Source organism: Macaca thibetana, chromosome 10, assembly GCF_024542745.1.
Source record: "Macaca thibetana thibetana isolate TM-01 chromosome 10, ASM2454274v1, whole genome shotgun sequence".
Lineage (NCBI taxonomy): Eukaryota > Metazoa > Chordata > Mammalia > Primates > Cercopithecidae > Macaca > Macaca thibetana.
The window spans coordinates 47,614,466-47,632,495 of NC_065587.1; the positions used below are offsets into that span (position 1 = coordinate 47,614,466).

Consider the following 18,030-nt stretch of genomic DNA (forward strand, 5'->3'; position numbering starts at 1 on the left):
AAGGGAAACAGTGCTTATTTTTGCTATAAGTGACTTAACTTACTCTGGACTGTAAGTTCTGAGTCATCATCATGTGTATGAAAGGCAACTAACTGTGCCCACCACCCATTCCCAAATTCTTCCTTTTCTAAATTTTTTTTTTTTTTTTTTTTTTTTTTTTTTTTTGAGACAGATTCTCATTCTGTCACCCAAGCTAGAGTGTAGTGGTGTGATCTCAGCTCACTGCAACCTCCGCCTCCCTGGTTCAAGCAATTCTCTGCCTCAGCCTCTTGAGTAGCCAGGGTTACAGGTGCCTGCCAACACACCCAGCTGATTTTTGCATTTTTAGTAGAGATGGGGTTTTACCATCTTGTCCAGGCTGGTCTTAAACTCCTGACCTCATGATCCACCCACCTCACCTCCCAAAGTGCTGGGATTACAGGCGTGAGCCACCGTGCCCGGCAATTTCTTCCTTTTAATGGTAGAAGTCCATGAATTGCAGCTGGGCAGATGGCCACGGAGCTGCAGAGTACATTTCTCAGTCCCCCTTTTAGCTAAATGTGGCCATGTGACTCACGTGGCTAGCCAAGAGAATGTGAACAGAAATAAAGAGTAGAACTTAAAAACAAGCTGTGCACCCCTTTCTCATGCTGGAATACAAGGTGCTGGTTATGAAGGCAGCTCCACTGGGTCAAGGGCAATGCTCCAGGAGACGGCAGAACTGGAGAGAGAAGAAATCCAGGTCATGGTTGATATCACGCAACAACCCTGACTGCCTATCACTCTAGTCTTTAGATGAGAGAAAATATACTTGGATTAAGACATCCTGACTGCCTATCACTCTAGTCTTTAGATGAGAGAAAATATACTTGGATTAAGACATCCTGACTGCCTATCACTCTAGTCTTTAGATGAGAGAAAATATACTTGGATTAAGACATCCTGACTGCCTATCACTCTAGTCTTTAGATGAGAGAAAATATACTTGGATTAAGACATCCTGACTGCCTATCACTCTAGTCTTTAGATGAGAGAAAATATACTTGGATTAAGACATGTTAAAATCGGGGCTAATAGCTATACAGCAAGCATAATAATAAAACTGCATTCATTAGAGAAAATCTAGCTGATGGCACAAGTTAACCCAAAAATATAAAAATGGCTCAAACACAATTGCCACGTATTTGTTGCTGATATAACAATACTAAGTGGTTCCAGATTGGTATGTCTGTGGTAAGGGGAGAACGAATCTTGGCTCCATAGTGTCACTCAGGGCCAGCAGGATAAGTGCTGCCATCTTCAAGAAGTGAATTCTAGCTTACTGTGGTCATGTCTCTGCAAGAGGAAGAGCTATGAAAGAATACATACAGGAGATTCATATGGGCCAGGCCAGAAAATAGCCCTCATTACTCCTACTCATGTTCTATTGGTTAGAACCATCCTATGGTCACACCTAACTGGAAGAGAGGCTAGGAAACCCAGAATAGCTATTGTGCAGGCTGAAGTTATCCATCTCTGACACAAGCACTGTGCAAGCCCTCCACGCCAAAGATTTTTGTCTTTCATTTTTCCACGTTGTGCCCCCAGCATCTAGAACAGGGATCAGCAAACTTTTTCCTGTAAAAACCCAGATAGTAAATATTTAGGCTTAGTGGGCCACACATTCTCTATTGCAACTACTCAGCCCTGCCATAGTAGCATGAAGCCAGCCACAGACAATATGTAAACAAATGAGCATGGCCATGTCCCAATAAAATTTTATTTACCTAAACAGACAGAAAGCCAGATTTGACCAGCAGGACTTCATTGGTTGATTTAGAACAGTGCCCAACACAATGGTTGGTGCCCAATAAATGCTGGCTAAATGGGTGATAGGGAATGAATAATACAACTTTATAAGTTTGACCTAAGAAATAAATAAAATATTACATGAAAAAAATTAGCAAAGTGCCTAATGTATAGCAATTGCTCAATAAATACTATTGATTCATTATTTGGAGATATAAAATAGGAATAAAATATATTTCTCAAGGAGCAATCAATGTAGTAGAGAAGACAGGTATTTCTAGGAAAGCAATTAAAACCGTATTTACATGGAATAATAGAAGTACATACAGTGCTCTGATATAGTATAGGGTGGTTAATTCTGGGGAGGAGAGAGTGGGCCTAGAAGAAAATCACAGAGGAGATGAAGCCTGCAAGGGGGGTAAAAGAATTAGAAGGCATTCTAAGAAATACAGGCTTTTTTTTACATTTCTGAGCCAGAAACTCATTAAAGGCAAGCTGATGGCAGACGCCAGAGTCTGTGTAGGAGATGTTCTGTCTGCCTGTAACAGTCTTCCCCTCCCACACTTCCATCCTTTCTTTCACACTCCTTTCCTTCCTTTGAGTAAGTATCAGCTCAAACATCACCTCCTTGGGAAACTTCCTGACCATCTTTTCCTGCCCTGTGACCCCCGGCCCGGTCAGCCTCCACTACTGCATGCTCTCTAATGTCTGTTTCTTATAAATTTATACTCAGCTGACTCTGTGTGTGTGTGTGTGTGTGTGTGTGTGTGTGTGTGTACAATGTCTACTTCCCATAAGGACAAACAGCTGGACTGAGTTACTCACCACTTGGTCCCTAACTGACATAGAGAGCAGTCAATCATTATGTGTTGAATGAAAGAAGAAATTTTGCATTGTGTTCTCTGATGGTGCCTTAAATGTGGGTAATTGGAGCCTCTAATTGAGGTCAGATTGATCTACGCTTCAGAAGCTAGATGAGCTGGTGATGAAGTTGACATGATTTGGTAAAAATCTTAGAGGCTTAAGGAACAGGAAAAAGCAATGGCTAAAACAGTAGGCTTGTACTATAATATATGTGCAACTTTTCAGCGAATCTAAAATTATTCCCAAACTGAAAGTTCATTTTGTATAAATGGCAAGCCCTAGAGCTGACCATTGGGGCCACAATCTCGGCCCTGCCATGTATTTATTCAAGGTCATTGGGCGTTCACTCATGTCAGCCTCTTCATCCATCACCTGGTGATGGCAATAAGAAAGGTTCTGGCTACACAGGGGAGTAAGGGAATTTGCACAGAAGTGCTTGCCCATGGTGAGTTCTCAGTAACTGTTAGCTACTCCTGTTATCATTTCCCTTCTTACCACTGGAGAGCTAAAGAAGAGAGTCATTCCCCATTCCCACAGAGGTGAGTCACGGGGCTAATGCAGGTGAGGGAGGCACAGGGTGAAAGAGATTGAGTTCCGAGTAATCACCATCATATTGCATTCTCTAGATGTTACTGTGACTTCATTTCCTTGAGACGATTTGCAGATGTTCACATACCACGGAGGGGAAATAGAGCCACCCCGGATAAAATTAGGTCAATGTATTGATCGAGAAAGCCAAAGGATGTTCAGACACACTGCTATGTGCACCCATTAAGCTGTGATATAATTGACATTTCAAACTTAAGACCACGGGCATAGAGATGAGAACACGACTCACAGATAGTTCATATACGTATACATTTGTTTATTGACTCTGTGTGTTATATACATACACACACAAACCATGCATTAGTCACCTGATAATTCAAGATTAGGTGCGCATAAGCCAACAGTATCATTTCTATTTAAATAAAATGAGTGTGTGTATGCCAGTGTTTTGTAATAAAAGCTTACATGAGTCAAATGTTTTACTATGTTATAGGCTTTGGACTACGTATTCTATATATACAAAGTCTGTTTAAAATAAAAACTTATAGGCTGACATGTAAAGAAACTGATGAGAGGTAAAGCAAAGCACCCAAACAGCACAGCTAGAAGAGGGAGAGCTAGGACTCTTAACACTTGGAAACAGTACAACAACATCTAACACTGGATACTGCTGGTGTTGGTGATATTACCAGCTAGTATACAGAATACACTACAAATACCCAATGAATATCATAGTAAAAAAAATTTAAAGTTAAGTGTTCAGGTACTGGAACTGGAATGATTCTAAAGAATAAAATTTAGTCCCATTTGCCATGATGAACACAACCTTTGAGATGAATATTTGGCCACCAGATCCAAGGCCAGATGACGTGCATCATCTTGACTGAAAAAAAAATAAAAAATAAAAAGTACCTCTAGTGTTTTAGAAACTGTGAATTGCTGAACATAGCTTATAAAAATACCACAGAAAGAAAACAGGTTCAATAAAAGGCTAAATTCTAATTAAAATAAATAGAAACACAAGTAATAGCAGAAGGCAAGAGAAAAAAATGGGGAAAAACGAAAGCTGTGCGACTTAATCTTTTTATCATCACATGGAAACAAATAAACCATGATAAGTGAATTTTTCTTTTCCCTCCTCCTCTATTTAGTTGATATTGCTCAAGAAAAAAAAAATGTCCTTTTGCTAATTTGAAATAGTATATCTGGGATAGTTCAAGAAAAATAACAAAACACTACTCTTGACAAAACATAGATTTGCGTTAATATTTTATTCCAGTATTTTCATGACATTGAAACTCAAAGATGGGTGATTTGGAGGTTCTTAAGGTTTTTGTTGGATGGAAACACTCAAATTTCTCTCTGTTAAGGAAGAGAAGTCAGTAGCCAGGGACATCCGCATGTCACTGTCAGGGCCATGCCCTGATCACCTGAGTGCTTGATGCAGGACTGGAACATCAGCAGCAACCGCATCTTTTTGCCTAAGGGATTCCTGTGGCCTCTGGAGACCAGTTTGCCATAGGCATGGTTGTCCAGAAGTACCAAGAGTTAATGGTCCTCTAGAAGCTACCCTCAACCAACAACTGACAATGTTGGTGTATAAATACCCCAATTCCCTCCCTCCCCAGAAGGAACAACTCTGAGGCATTTTTCTCCACTGGCTTCCAGAGTTTTCCAGAAGACATTAAGCTCCAGTCTTCCACGGCAGTAACTGTCTTGATGACTCAACTTTCCTTCCCTGGCTCACTTCCCCACCTCCTTCTGGGTATTTTCTGTTACAACCTCCCAAATAAACCAACTTGTACTCAAATTTTTATCTCAAGTTCTGCTTCTGGGGAGAACCCTAAATACAAATAATCTATCCAGATATTGAGGGGGAAGAAACTCACAAGTACCTAGTTTTGTTCAGCTCCCTGATAGGGCAGGGGAGGTCAGAGAGGGAGGATGGGGTGATACAAGGAGATTAGAAGGAGAAAATAAAGTTTATTTCTCACCCCATATCCTCTTTTCCAAACTCTCTCACGGGAATAGTTTCCACAAAAAGAAGCTGGATGAATAGTGATTCTGTAGCTTACATATACGTAAGAGACTCTACCAGGAATTGCATTTCCTCCTGCAAACACCTCATTTAAGGCATTTATTCAACAAATATACATCTACAGAGAGGCAAAATAATTAAGTGGGCAGGGAACCAGATTGGTATGTTGCCCCTGAGCTTGAGTTTCTGGCTTTCTCAATATTCTTTGAGCAAGCCAGTACTCTTTTAATAAAACATCCTTTTGTCTAAATTAACCAGAGTTCATTTCTGTTGCTTACACCCAACAACCTTCACTGATAAGATGTTCCCTTCTATTACCAGACTGTAGTACCTCGTAGGGCAGTGTCTCTGCCTTAATCACCTGCATGACAAAGAACTGGATTTTAACCCAGGTCAGAGTGCCAGAACTTTTGAGAACGCGTCTGTGCATGTGTGTGTGTATGTGTGCGTGTGGATACGCACATGTGTTAAGGCGGAAAGAAAATAGATGGAGTATAGTTTGAAATAAACATTTCAAGTTTATTTCAAAGTTTCATAATACAACTTTGTAGAATAAAAGGTAATGTTTCATCACAAAAAATACAGCAAAACAGCTCCACAAATCTTCCTGGTTCTTGAGACTCCCAGGATGCCTACAGGGCAAACGCAAGGCTGGGTAGAGGTTAAGAGTGCTGTATCTAGCATCAGATAGATGTGGGTTTAAATCTAAGCCCATTGTTTACAAGCCAGTGTATGCAAGAAATGCACTCCTTGGGTTCTCGCCTTTCTCACTGGTGAAAGGCAAATACTCATTGTTCCCATCTGACAGGGTTATTGTGAGGATTAGAAGAGAAATGGTGATGACATTAAGCTCCAGTCTTCCATGGTGGTAACTGTCTTGATGACTCAACTTTCCTTCCCTGGCTCACTTCCCCACCTCCTTCTGGGTATTTTCTGTTACAACCTTCTGGGTATTTTCTGTTACAACAAGGTGATGATGGCACCAGTATGTCTGATCTGCGTGTGGCAAAGCCTGCAGGGGGCCTGTTTGCCTGCAGGTCTGAGGGGGACCCTGGGAGACAACGCATCCTAAGGAAAGGGGCATCCAAACACACTTAGAATGGCCAGGCGTGGTGGCTCACGCCTGTAATCCCAGCACTCTGGGAGGCCAAGGTGGGTGGATTGCTTGAGGCCAGGAGTTCGAGACCAGTGTGGCCAACATGGCAAAACCCCATCTTTACTAAAAATACAAAAATTAGCTGGGCGTGGTGGCACATATCTGTAATCCCAGCTACTCGGGAGGCTGAGGCACAAGAATCACTTGAACCTGGGAGGCGGAGGTTGCAGTGAGCTGAGATCCCGCCATCGCACTCCAGCCTGAGCAACAGAGCGAGTACTCTGTCTCAAAAAAAAAGTAAATAAAAACAAACAAACACACTGAGACTGACCTTAGCTGCCTAAGAGAAAGGGAGATTCTGAATATAACATGGGGTGGGGCTCCCGGATGTGCCTCCTGGCCAACACCCCACCGGACTCTTGCCTCCAAGTCTAATGGACAACTGGGAAAATGCAAGTGAAAACTGAAGACACCGCAGCCCCATGGACTCTGTAAGATATGGGGTACCAGCAGACTGCCTGGGGGCTTCTCCATCAGAGGGTATTATCATGACAGCCCCTTACACATCCACAGAATACAACGTGCCTTGGCATCTTAAGGCTACAAGTTCTCAGTATTCCCTTACAAAAGATGGATTTGCCCAGTGGGAAGGGCTGTGCCCTGTGTCTGCCCATTGAGTCCCATGGTGCCCTCTGAATGCTTTGCAGGTCCATGGTATTAGCCAGAGGGAGGCCCCTGACAGGAGCAGAATTTCATGTAAGGCCATGTGGGAGAGGCTCAGGGCCCAGACCAGGGTGAGACCAATGGAGAACTCACTTTGGAGCAGAAGTTAAGGGGCCACCATGGAACACAGTAATCAAGAGAAGTCATATTTTAATACCACATTGTTAAAAAATTGAAATTACCAAAAACATGTCAAACAAAATGTCATACACACAGACACACATACATACACACATATATACTCACTCAATGCATATATATATGATATATATACACACACACATATATGATGGTGTATATAAAGACAGGATCAGTCACAGCACTCTGCCGAGCCATGTTAGGGCCTGATGCATATGGAAACATCACTAACACTGATCCTTTCTTTATCTGAAATTTTAATCTTTTCTTCATCATAGGTTTTTGGCATTCATTTTTATTTTTTAATTACATCATAGATATTGTAAAACAATTGTTTTGACTACAGAGTTTTTTGGTGCCCCATGAAATTCTGTACCCAAGGTGAGTGCCTCCCTTTACCCTGGACGGTGCCCAGAAATATTAACCTGGGGAAGGAGAGGGGCACTTCACAGTGGACGGCCAAGCAGATGCGACCAAGAGGCAGAAATCTGTGGATTCTTCCTGTCGCTGCGACCTGCCCATTTGCGCCCACCAGTACAGATGGACCACATCTATGACGGAAACCATTTCAGAATGATCGGTGTTTTGGAATAGAATTGATAAGTTACTTTGCAAGTTAGATTTGCGGTTTGGTGCTCCAGGGTATGCTTCCGTTACCTGCCCTGTCCTGCCCACCCCCCTCGACCTCCTCCTACCGGGCACGCACACACGCACACGCACACACACATGCACACACACACACGTGCAAACACACACACACACGCACACACACATAGGAAGTTTGTCAGCAGCTAATCTGAGCCCATCTACTGCTCTTTTGTCAGTAATGGCATATCTCTGTGTGGGGACACTGTGCTGCATATGAAATAGGGCCTGTCCGCCTCGCCGTGCACACTCGCTCTTCGGGAGGCTGAGGCTGGTGCTGACAGACAAAGGCTAATTGGCAGGATCCAGCAGTCAGTTTCTGATGACACAGTAGAAATAATAAAAGACAGGGATGGGAACAAAGAAAGTTTAGAGGGAATAATAAAGGAAATATCTATACCACGAACATTTGCAGACAAGAAGAGAGGGCAATTTGAAATTGAGGGTGGGGGGAATGTGGTCTCCGTAAACAAGAAGGAATAAGAAACAAAGACGTCGAAATGCCTTCCTTGATAGATCGTGTTAAAATAGATCAATAAGCAGACAAATACATAAATGGACAGAAACACAGATGAAATAGATAATTTGGCATTTTATTCTCAGAGCCTACCATTTGAGGGAATTCAGTGACAGACACACACTGGCATATACAAGTTAAATTTAGTAATACACAGGGAGTTCAAATTAGAAAGTCAAATAGTCCAGCAAATGATGTAACTTAAGGAAATGGCTACAATATCTGTTTATATCCCCATGTATGCCCTAGAGTGTTCAGGAATATTTTTATCTTCTCATTTGTTACTTCGCCCATTATTAAATTCTATAAAATGAAGGTGGAAAAAAATATCTAGAAGGGAAGGGGGGAAAAAGTGAAAACAACTGCATTCCTCATAGAGGTCACATGTTGTCTTTAGGGAAACTAAGCAGTTGATCAAGTTCTTACAGGAAAACTAATTTAGGGTTTCTGTTTAAATTAATATGATTAAAAATTCCTCTTTTAAAATGCATACATTTTGCATTTTTATCAGGCTTGATTTTATTGTATTAAACTGTGTGTGTGTTCACAGGGAGGGAGCATGTGCTTCTTTAGCAGGAAAATGATCAATTTTTGGCTGCTTTTGTTTCAGAGAATTTTACTGTCCAAGGAAATGACCTAGTTTATGGTTTCTCTGCATTCAGGGCATGTTATGCTACTGTGCACAGAGACAAAAAAAAAAAATAGCGACAATGGAAAATATCCTTTGGATTATTTTTTTCAGCTCAGTTTGATGTATGGAAAGTACTCCAGAGTTCTTACACCAAAATCTAACTTAGTTCGACATCTATTTTTGCCTGTCTACTGCGGACAGGCCATAGTTCAAACCCTAGAGGAAGTTATGAGATAAAGCAGAGATTGCAAACTGGTGACCTGGGGGCCAAGTTGGCCTACAGGCATGTTTTATTTTATATCATAGCACAGACACTCACACTGCAACACTCTAGAGTGTACTGAATTTTATTTTTTATTTAGCTGCCAACATCTACAAATTAGGAGATTTCATTTAAAAGTTCAGGTTTCTGGCTTCTTAAAAACCCATGACAACATCAGGTCTTCATTCTCATATGACAACAATTGGCCTAAATAGTGGCCGCCCCCTAAGACAGGGCAAGGTCACTCTGGTTCTCCCCAGTCTCCACCACTCCTTATTGTTCTCTTGCATAGAAGCTAAGTCTCACTTACCATTTATCATTCTGCTTACACTATTGTCTTCCTTAGAGTAGATTTAAGAAACCTACATAATATTCCCTGTACCCATATATCTATTAAAAGTAGAAAAATTAAAGACAAACCAAGCAATCTGTGTGTTTTAAGAAAACATTTTCTCAATTTCAGCTTATTTGATTCACTTATCTAATAGGTCCCTACAAAAATAAAAGCTAATACTTATGCAACTCTTAGTAAGCGTCAGGCAATTTTCTAAGCCTGTTATATATTTAAATTCATTTTAGCCATACAACCACTCTAGGTGGTTGGTATTCTTATGATTCAGTTTCACAGATGAGAAAACTGAGGCTCAAAGAGGGTAAGTGACGTGTTCATGATCCATTGCTAGCATGTTGTAGGACCGTGTAGGCACTGAAATATTTTCTGCTCGATATAAAGTGTGTATGACACAAGCACGTGATAAAAATAGCTAGCATGCGTTACCTGCCTAGTATATTCCAGGCACTAGAACAGGCTCAGAAAACACAAATTGATATAAAGAGAAACTTACACTGGGTTGCAAAAAGGCTACAAAAAAGATGCTTCAAAAGTTGGAAAGAGGAAACTATTATGTCAAGTGCTCAGTGGAAGCTTAGATATTTTCATCCAGGAAGTGGAAGTTGAAATTGACCTTGAAGATTGAAGCTGAGAAGGAATAAAATACACAGAGATGTAGCTTGGAATGCAAGGGTCTTTAGTTGGAGAGAGTGGGAAAAATCAAAGACTATAAATGGGAAAATACAAAACACATCCCAGGAAGAACGAGGACAAAAGACAAGTAGATCTGGATCATGTTTCTTCATGTTTCTTGAAGTACCAGCAACGATGGTGCATTCTAAGGGAAATAGGGATGGACAAATCTTGAACACTGCCCTAAAAGAGTTTATAGTGTGGTAAAGAAGAATAAAGTATTTGTATGCATTTATGATTCAAGGGGCAAAGTGAAAAGCAGCCTAGCTAAGAGAAACCCTGTTATCCCACGGCCTGATGAACACCTCAGGCCATGCAACCCCAACTTGCCGAAATATGAACCCATCATCTTCCACCACACCTCCTCTTCCCAGTTGAATGAGGGGTGCCATTTTCCTAGGACCATGACTCAGATCATTGGGTATTATTCTTCTCTTCTCCCCCTTTTACATCCCCCAAGATTCTAGTCAACAAGCCCTACCAATCCTACTTCTTAAAGGTCTCTGAAATATCAAACTGAGCTCAGTGGCACATGCTTGTCATCCCAGCTACTTGAGAGGCTGATGGGAGAGGATCACTTGAGCCCTGGAGTTCGAGACCAGCCTGAACAACATAGTGAGACCCCATCTCATTTAAAAAATAATAATTAAGTCTCTGAAATCCATTTCTTCTCTTCTTGCCTTCTGCCACCACCTTGGTCCAGGCTGCCATTTTTTTCTTGACTAGGCTATTTCAACGGCCTTTTCACTGGAAGGCCTCCCTTTCTACCATCTTGCCATCTTCCCTAAGCTTCCTGTAAGTATTTTAATTTACCTATGGCACACTGTTCCCTGCTAGAGTCCACTTGAATAGTCATATTATGAATGAAGGCAAAGTGGCAAGTTACCAATGTAAAAATCTATTTAACATGAAGATAACAATGTGCTGCTAATTATCTCTACAGTTAAGTGTTCTAATGGTAAAGAACACAAGTTCTTGCAGTCTAACGGGACGGAGTTCAAAGCCCAGCACAGCCCACCTACTAATGGCATGTAATCTTGGGCAGATGAACCTCTCAGATTCCCTTTTTGTAAAACGGGGTTAATAACAATCCCAAACTTCCAGGTAGTTGTAAAGACTGAATTAAATAATCATTATGCTGAGAGCTTGGCACATAGTAAGTGCTCAAGAACTGGATTGTTTTCTCATAAAGGTTATTCTTATTCGGTAGTAAAGAATGGTGACTGTTTAAAAAGTCAGGTCAGTGCATCACTGCTCCATGCCAGCAAATAATCAAGAATTCCAGCATACCTGGAAGTCCTCAGGGCCTTGGAAACTGTGAAGCTAAGCAGTGTGGTTTGCCTCAATTAAGAGCAGAGAAATGGTTTCTTCTCTGTGTTGTGATTTTAAGTAATATCAATGTTTCATAAAACTTATTAGTGTAGGTCTAGGTGAAACAAAAATAAGATAGCACACTGGGAAATTAATTTTAAACAAATTACATGTAAAATGCAAGGATTCGTAATATTGTTTCTAAGGCAGTCTAATCTTCATATCATATATTTTGCTTTATGAAGCTCCCAGTTTTAGATTAATCATATTGTTTTTTTATTTACTATTCCATATAATAATTGGCTTATTTGTGATATTAATATGCATGAATTTTTTTAGCCTGCTTCTTCAGGAAAGCATTCAGCCTGATGTTTATAATATGTTGATTTTAATATGCAATAGATGTGTTTATATGCAGATTAAATCGGATTGCATTTATACTAAACAAGAAAACCAAAATGTAGAGAGGTTCTGAGACCTGAGTAACTCTCATTAAAGTATAAGAACCCATGACACAAATTTCAGCTCATTCCCTCCTAACAGCATAGCAGTAGATGAAACTTTAGCCTGTCTCCGTCAATACGATGCTGTACATATTTTTAGAAAGATGGAGAGGTATTTGACTCTAGATCGCTACTATAGCAGTGGTTCTCAATGGGGAAGAGAAGGGGATTTGGGCTCCCAGCGGACATTAGGCAATGTCTGAAGATATTTTTGATTGTCGTAACTAATGAGGTGGGTGGGGGAGGATGTTACCAGCATTAAATTGGTTGTTAAACACCCTACCATGCCCAGAACAGACTTCAAACCAAAGAATTATCCATCCCAAAGTGTCCATAGTTCTGAGGTGGAAAAACTCTGTCCTATATGAGGAAAGGTGTTTTTTAAAAAGTAACTAAAAACCTTTAAGCTGCCATAAGTTGGGGCTGCAGGTTTTCAAATATTTTCTACAACTCAATCTTCACTAAATAAAAGTAAAAACAGGTACTCACTGTTTAAAAGCAAATAATATATATTCAATACATATTTACTGAGTTTCCATTGTATGTCAGAGACTATTCTAGGCAAAGTCTTCAAGGAGTGACATCAATGGATAGACAGATGACTGATAGATACATAGATACATAGATAGATACATAAACAATAAATAGACAAACATGATATAATGTAGTGGGTAAGTACTATAGAGAAACATAAAGCAAGTACAGGAGATGGGAATTTTCAGAAATTCTTTCTGAAATTATGACATTTGAGCAAAATCTAATTGACGTGGAGAAGGGACCATGCAGATACCTGGGAACAGTACACCTGGCAGAGAGAATGTCAAATGCACACACTGTGAACTGGAAACGTGCTTGGTGTGATCGAGGAGGAGCAAAGAGACCACCGTGAACGAGATGGAGCATGAAGGAAACAAGGTCAGGCAGAGAGAGGGGCTGGGTCGCGCAGGACCCTAGAAACCCTGATAAGGACTTTGGATGTTAAGTGTGACATCTTTATAGGTGTATATATTTATTGGGATTTTTCTGATTCCAAAAGTAATACACGCTCATTGTTTTTAAAAAATAGTAAATATTGCAGATATAATACTTGAAAACACACCAAACACCAATATTAACAATTTGCTGTATATTCCTCCAATTTTTCCATGCATACACTAAGACCACCATATATACTATTCATTTATTCACTTATTACAAATAAATGTGCATATATATTATATAATACATTATATATAATTATACATAATGTTTATATATATTATATATAATGCTATATATATATATATATATATATATATATATGCTTTTTGGCAACTTTCTTTTCTCTCAATTATTTCTTTAGCCCAAATCGTTTAGTTTTGTTTTTCTTTTTTCAACTTCTCCAGCTACTGGCTTGGAGGGGAGGGGGATGAGGACATTTAAATGCGTGTTATTTAACTCTTTCTTCTCCTTCCCATATCTAGCAGAAAAGTAATCAAGAGAGAAAAAGCAGACAGGAAAATCAGACCAACTTATAACACAAGTGTGGGAATGGGCAGAGCTCTGTATTTTTAAAGAGCTTGTTTTACTTCCCTCACTAATGCTGCGTGGTTTTTCTCTGTGGACATCTTACGCATCTTTTGTTAGCTTTTCCCCCCAGGTGTAGGTTTGTTTTTGTTTTTGAGAAGGTTATTTTTGTTTTTGTTTTTTGAGACAGGGTCTCGCTCTGTCGCCCAGGCTGGAGTGCAGTGGCGCAATCTCACTCACTGCAACCTCTGCCTCCTGGGTTCAAGTGATTCTCGTGCCTCAGCTTCCCAAGTAGCTGGGATTACAGGCACGCACCACCACGCTAAACCCTTCTAGAACATATCACTTCTCCGTCTAAAACCTTCCAAAGGCTCCCCTTGGATGGTGGATACAGGCCAAGCCTTTCTCCACTACAGACCCTCCCAACCATGCCTGCTAAAGCTGCAGCCACTGGGTACCTGCAGACACTTTCCTTTTGGTGCCCTATTTCTTCTGTCAAGAACATCCTTTTTCTTTACTTTGCCTCAGAGACAGACTAATGCTTCAGTACCAGCTAAAATAACCCCTCTTGGAAAAAACCTTCCATGGCCGTTTACTCAAGGTCTGTGGCAGGAATCGATCTTGAACTATTATTCTGCATTATTTCAGTTCAGTTCACTCACCTGCAGTTCTCTTACTTCCTTATTCCAAGTTCCTTAATTCCTTATTCCAGTTCTCTTAATTCCTTATTTCTCAGTTCCTTATTCCAAGGAACGTTTTCTCCCAAACAGAACCAAAGTCTCAAAGAAGCCACAGGACTAACTATGAGACAAAAAGATTTGGATACAGGATTATAGGCAGAGTTTTTGGCTCCCAAATAAGAAAAGTCAGACTTAGACTCTAAGAAAGTGGGAGGAGGTGACAGACAAGTAACTCAGACTCAGGAGGAAGTGGAGAACCCAGAATCCTGAAACTGCCAGAGAGAATTAACTACCAATGGGCTTTTGTCTGCAGAACCACAGTGCAGAAGGAACGAGACCTTGTACCAGTATGTCCCTGTGTACCTATTGCTGTCCAACAATCCTAGATGTCTGTAAACTCTCTGAACACAGCATGGGGGACATGGATGTCTCAAGTCGGAAAAGAGGTGTCAAGAGAAATCTTTGGCCTTTGAGCAAGACATAACAGAAGAAAAATAGAAAGTTTCCTCCCGTGAGGTTTCCAACAACAAGAGGGGAATCTCCAAAGGACCCATGACAATGCCCAGAGGAGAGAAAAGTCAGCCTAAACATCCCCCAGGTTCAGAAACTGTGCAGTCATTCCACAAGGATAGCAGTAAAGTGTAGACTTTCTGGCTTCCCAGCCTCTCCTCCATGCCCTTTCTCTGAACACTAAGAGGTCAGAAACCCCTTTTAGCAAGCTGGTAGACTCAGAGTGAGGAAAGAAAGAAGGTGACTATTTACTGGATGTAGGCTTCCCTGGAGAGCACATCTATGGGAAAGAGAAGATTTAATTTTAAGTCAAGTTCAGAGGTTGGCTTATTATATGGTACAAAACATTCTAATTTCTGAACTAAGACTGTGTGTTTAGTAGCCTAAAGTGACTGCAGAAATTTCTATTAAAATGAGTGATCAAAAAAGTCATGCAGGGGCAGGAAAAAAACCTTCCCAGTTTAATAAAGTTTTAAGTGATAGTGGAAGACAAAATGAAATTGCTTTATGTTTACACCCCATTATTTCTACTTGTTTAATATTCTATTCTATACAGAAAACTGCTACTTAACATAATGCCTAACATATGTTAAATTCTCAGTAAATGTCCCTGAAAGAATGAAAAAATGCTGGAAAATTACCATTTGAAGATAAAAGAGTGAGAACAAGAGGACAAAATCCCATAGGTAATTTCTAGCACACTTACATTTAAAATGACGTTAAAATTATCATTCTGTTTATTCCTAGAGACTTGAAAATTCCTCTCTGGTACCCATTCCTATGTATTAAATCAGTGAACAAACGAATTTGCCTACCCCCGGAGTCTCAGAAGCTCAAGTTTTGAGCTGATTAGTCTACCAAAACATAAACCTCCAGAAAACAGGGGCCCTGTACACATAAATTCCTCCAAATGGCCAAACCATTTGTTAAAATGTTTACCCAAATAGTATCCAGACCTGCCATTGGGAATTTCCTCTATCTCTTCTTTAGGATTTTGTCTATAGAAAATAGAGGGGGGCGGAAAAAGAGGTATTTTAGGCAGAGAAAAATATATGTGCTGAGAGATGTGTTAACAAGGAGATATTCAGGACCCGTTGGCTGGTTTGATTCAGCTGGAAGCTAGGCTGTATGGTGAGGAAGAGGTGTACATGGCAAGAGGTGAGGTCAAAATAATAGACTGAAGCTATTCCAAGCAGTTTGGAATCCACTCCGCCTTACCTAAGTGCCTTAGGATGAATAGCCTACCCTATGGGAAATGGGCGTTTTGTCCTGGCATTTTCCCGGCCTCCTCCTCACTTTTAATTAAGTGGACAGATCTGCATTTGGTAACTCAGGGCAGAACACAAACTGTCCCCCAGTCTTTTCTGGCTAATTTTTTTTTTTTTTTTTTACAAAATCCTGTGATTTATAAATGTGCTTTAAAAAAAAAAAAAAAAAAAAAAAGTGAGAGAGAGGCAGTTTGCAAACAAATCCAAAGTATATTGGAGAAAATATGTAGGAAAAGCGGTTTCCCTATGTATTAGTCCATTTTCACACTGCTATAAAGAAATACCCGAGACCGGGTAATTTACAAAGGAAAGAGGTTTAATTGACTCACAGTTTCTCATGGCTGGGGAGACCACAGGAAACTTACAACCATGGCAGAAGGGGAAGCAGGCATGTCTCACATTGTGGCAGGCAGGTAGTGAAGTACAAGCACAGGAAAAACTGCCACTTTTAAAACCATCAGATATCACGAGACTCACTCACTATCATGAGAACAGCACAGGGAAAACCACCCTCATAATCCAATCACCTCCCACCAGGTTCCTCCCTTGACACATGGGGATTACAATTGAAGATGAGATTTAGGTGGAGACACAGAGTCAAACCATATCACACTAGAATACAAGGAGAATCCTCCCAGGTTGGAGGAGAAGGCTTTAAGCAAAAGAGAGAAGGAAGGAGGTCTACGGGCACAGAGAGGTAGGAGAGGCAGGAGACCTGGACTTCAATTCTCTGTGGACTCTAGAAAGGCAACAAGCACCAGGAAAGGAATGACCACAGAGCAAGTCGAGGAAGGTGGGGCCATAAACAACTTCCCCCAAATCCCTTCATCCCAAACATGGCAGAGAGGTAGGAGAAAGCTGCTGTGCTTGTAGGGAAAATGGAGCAATGAACATTCCTTCAGGAAATCTATGTGGTCAAAGCCAGCAGATCAAGGGAGCCACCTCTTTTGCCTGGGCATAATGCAATGCCCCAAACACATGAAACAACCAGGAAAGGCTGGGGGGGTTTATGGTTACCAACAACTGAAGCTCATTCTGATTAATTCCAGCAGGAAGAGCATTTATCAAATGATTCTTTGTCACTCACAAAGCTCCTAGGAGCTCCAAAGAGCCAGGTTTGCAGGCTTTGCAGTCAGAATATTGCACAAAATCGAGGTGTAATACTGGTGCCATGACAGTGCCCCCATGAACAGACCTGGGCACAGATACAGGAGTCTGGACCATATGTAGTGATGCCAACGGTGCTGAACACTGGACACTGATACCCAAACGACTTCTGCCAAATGCCACCACCATTGCTAGTACCAGTCACCAGAATGCATTCCGTGCAATCCCTGCATTCTCCTGTCTCAAGCTTTTAATGGCCATCTGGAACTTCCAGGGAGATCAGGAAAGCACGTAACTGGGGTTTTCCTCTTAAGATGGGAGAGGCGAGTTCAGCCTTACAAAGACAAGGTTTCCTCAGACCTGGGAAGGCAACTCAGATGCACTGACAAATGTCCAACCCATGAAGGAACCTCCAGAAAGAACTGAGTTGAAGTCTTCTGCCAGCCCAGAACAATGGGAACTCCAAGTCAGCAATGAGAGAGAGATATATAAAATAAAATCCGACTGCACATCTTAGTTTACAGACTAAAGTTTGTACTCACTTTTGTGTGAGTCAAGGGTCCACTGTTTTTGTGTTTGTTACAATCAAACTGCTCAGCAGAGGGGTGAAGAACCCAGACTCTCTCAATTCCTGGCTCCACCACTTACTAGTTGGGTGACTTCTTGTTATTTAGCACCTTCTGCAATAATTCCCTGCACAAAAAAAGAAAAAGGAATAATGATAGTAGCTACCTCATCACATTATTCGGAGGATGAATGAGCTCTATGGCAGATTGAATTAAGGGCTCTAATTCTTCTCCATCACTGTATCTGCCTTCTTTGGCATGCCTCTTTGCAGTTTCATTCCCTGAAGAGGGAGAACCTCAGCCGGCCGCAATGAGCTCATGCCTG

At 40.9% G+C, this 18,030-nt stretch overlaps 1 long non-coding RNA gene across 1 annotated transcript in view; it reads right to left on the reverse strand.

Moving 5' to 3' along the window:
* Positions 1-17,827, reverse strand: part of LOC126929856 (uncharacterized) — a 270,018-nt gene extending 252,191 nt beyond the window's left edge. The window contains exon 1 of the long non-coding RNA XR_007717299.1: positions 17,682-17,827. This is a non-coding gene — a long non-coding RNA (uncharacterized LOC126929856). The remainder of the gene's footprint in view (positions 1-17,681) is intronic.
* Between the last annotated feature and the right edge of the window lie 203 nt (positions 17,828-18,030).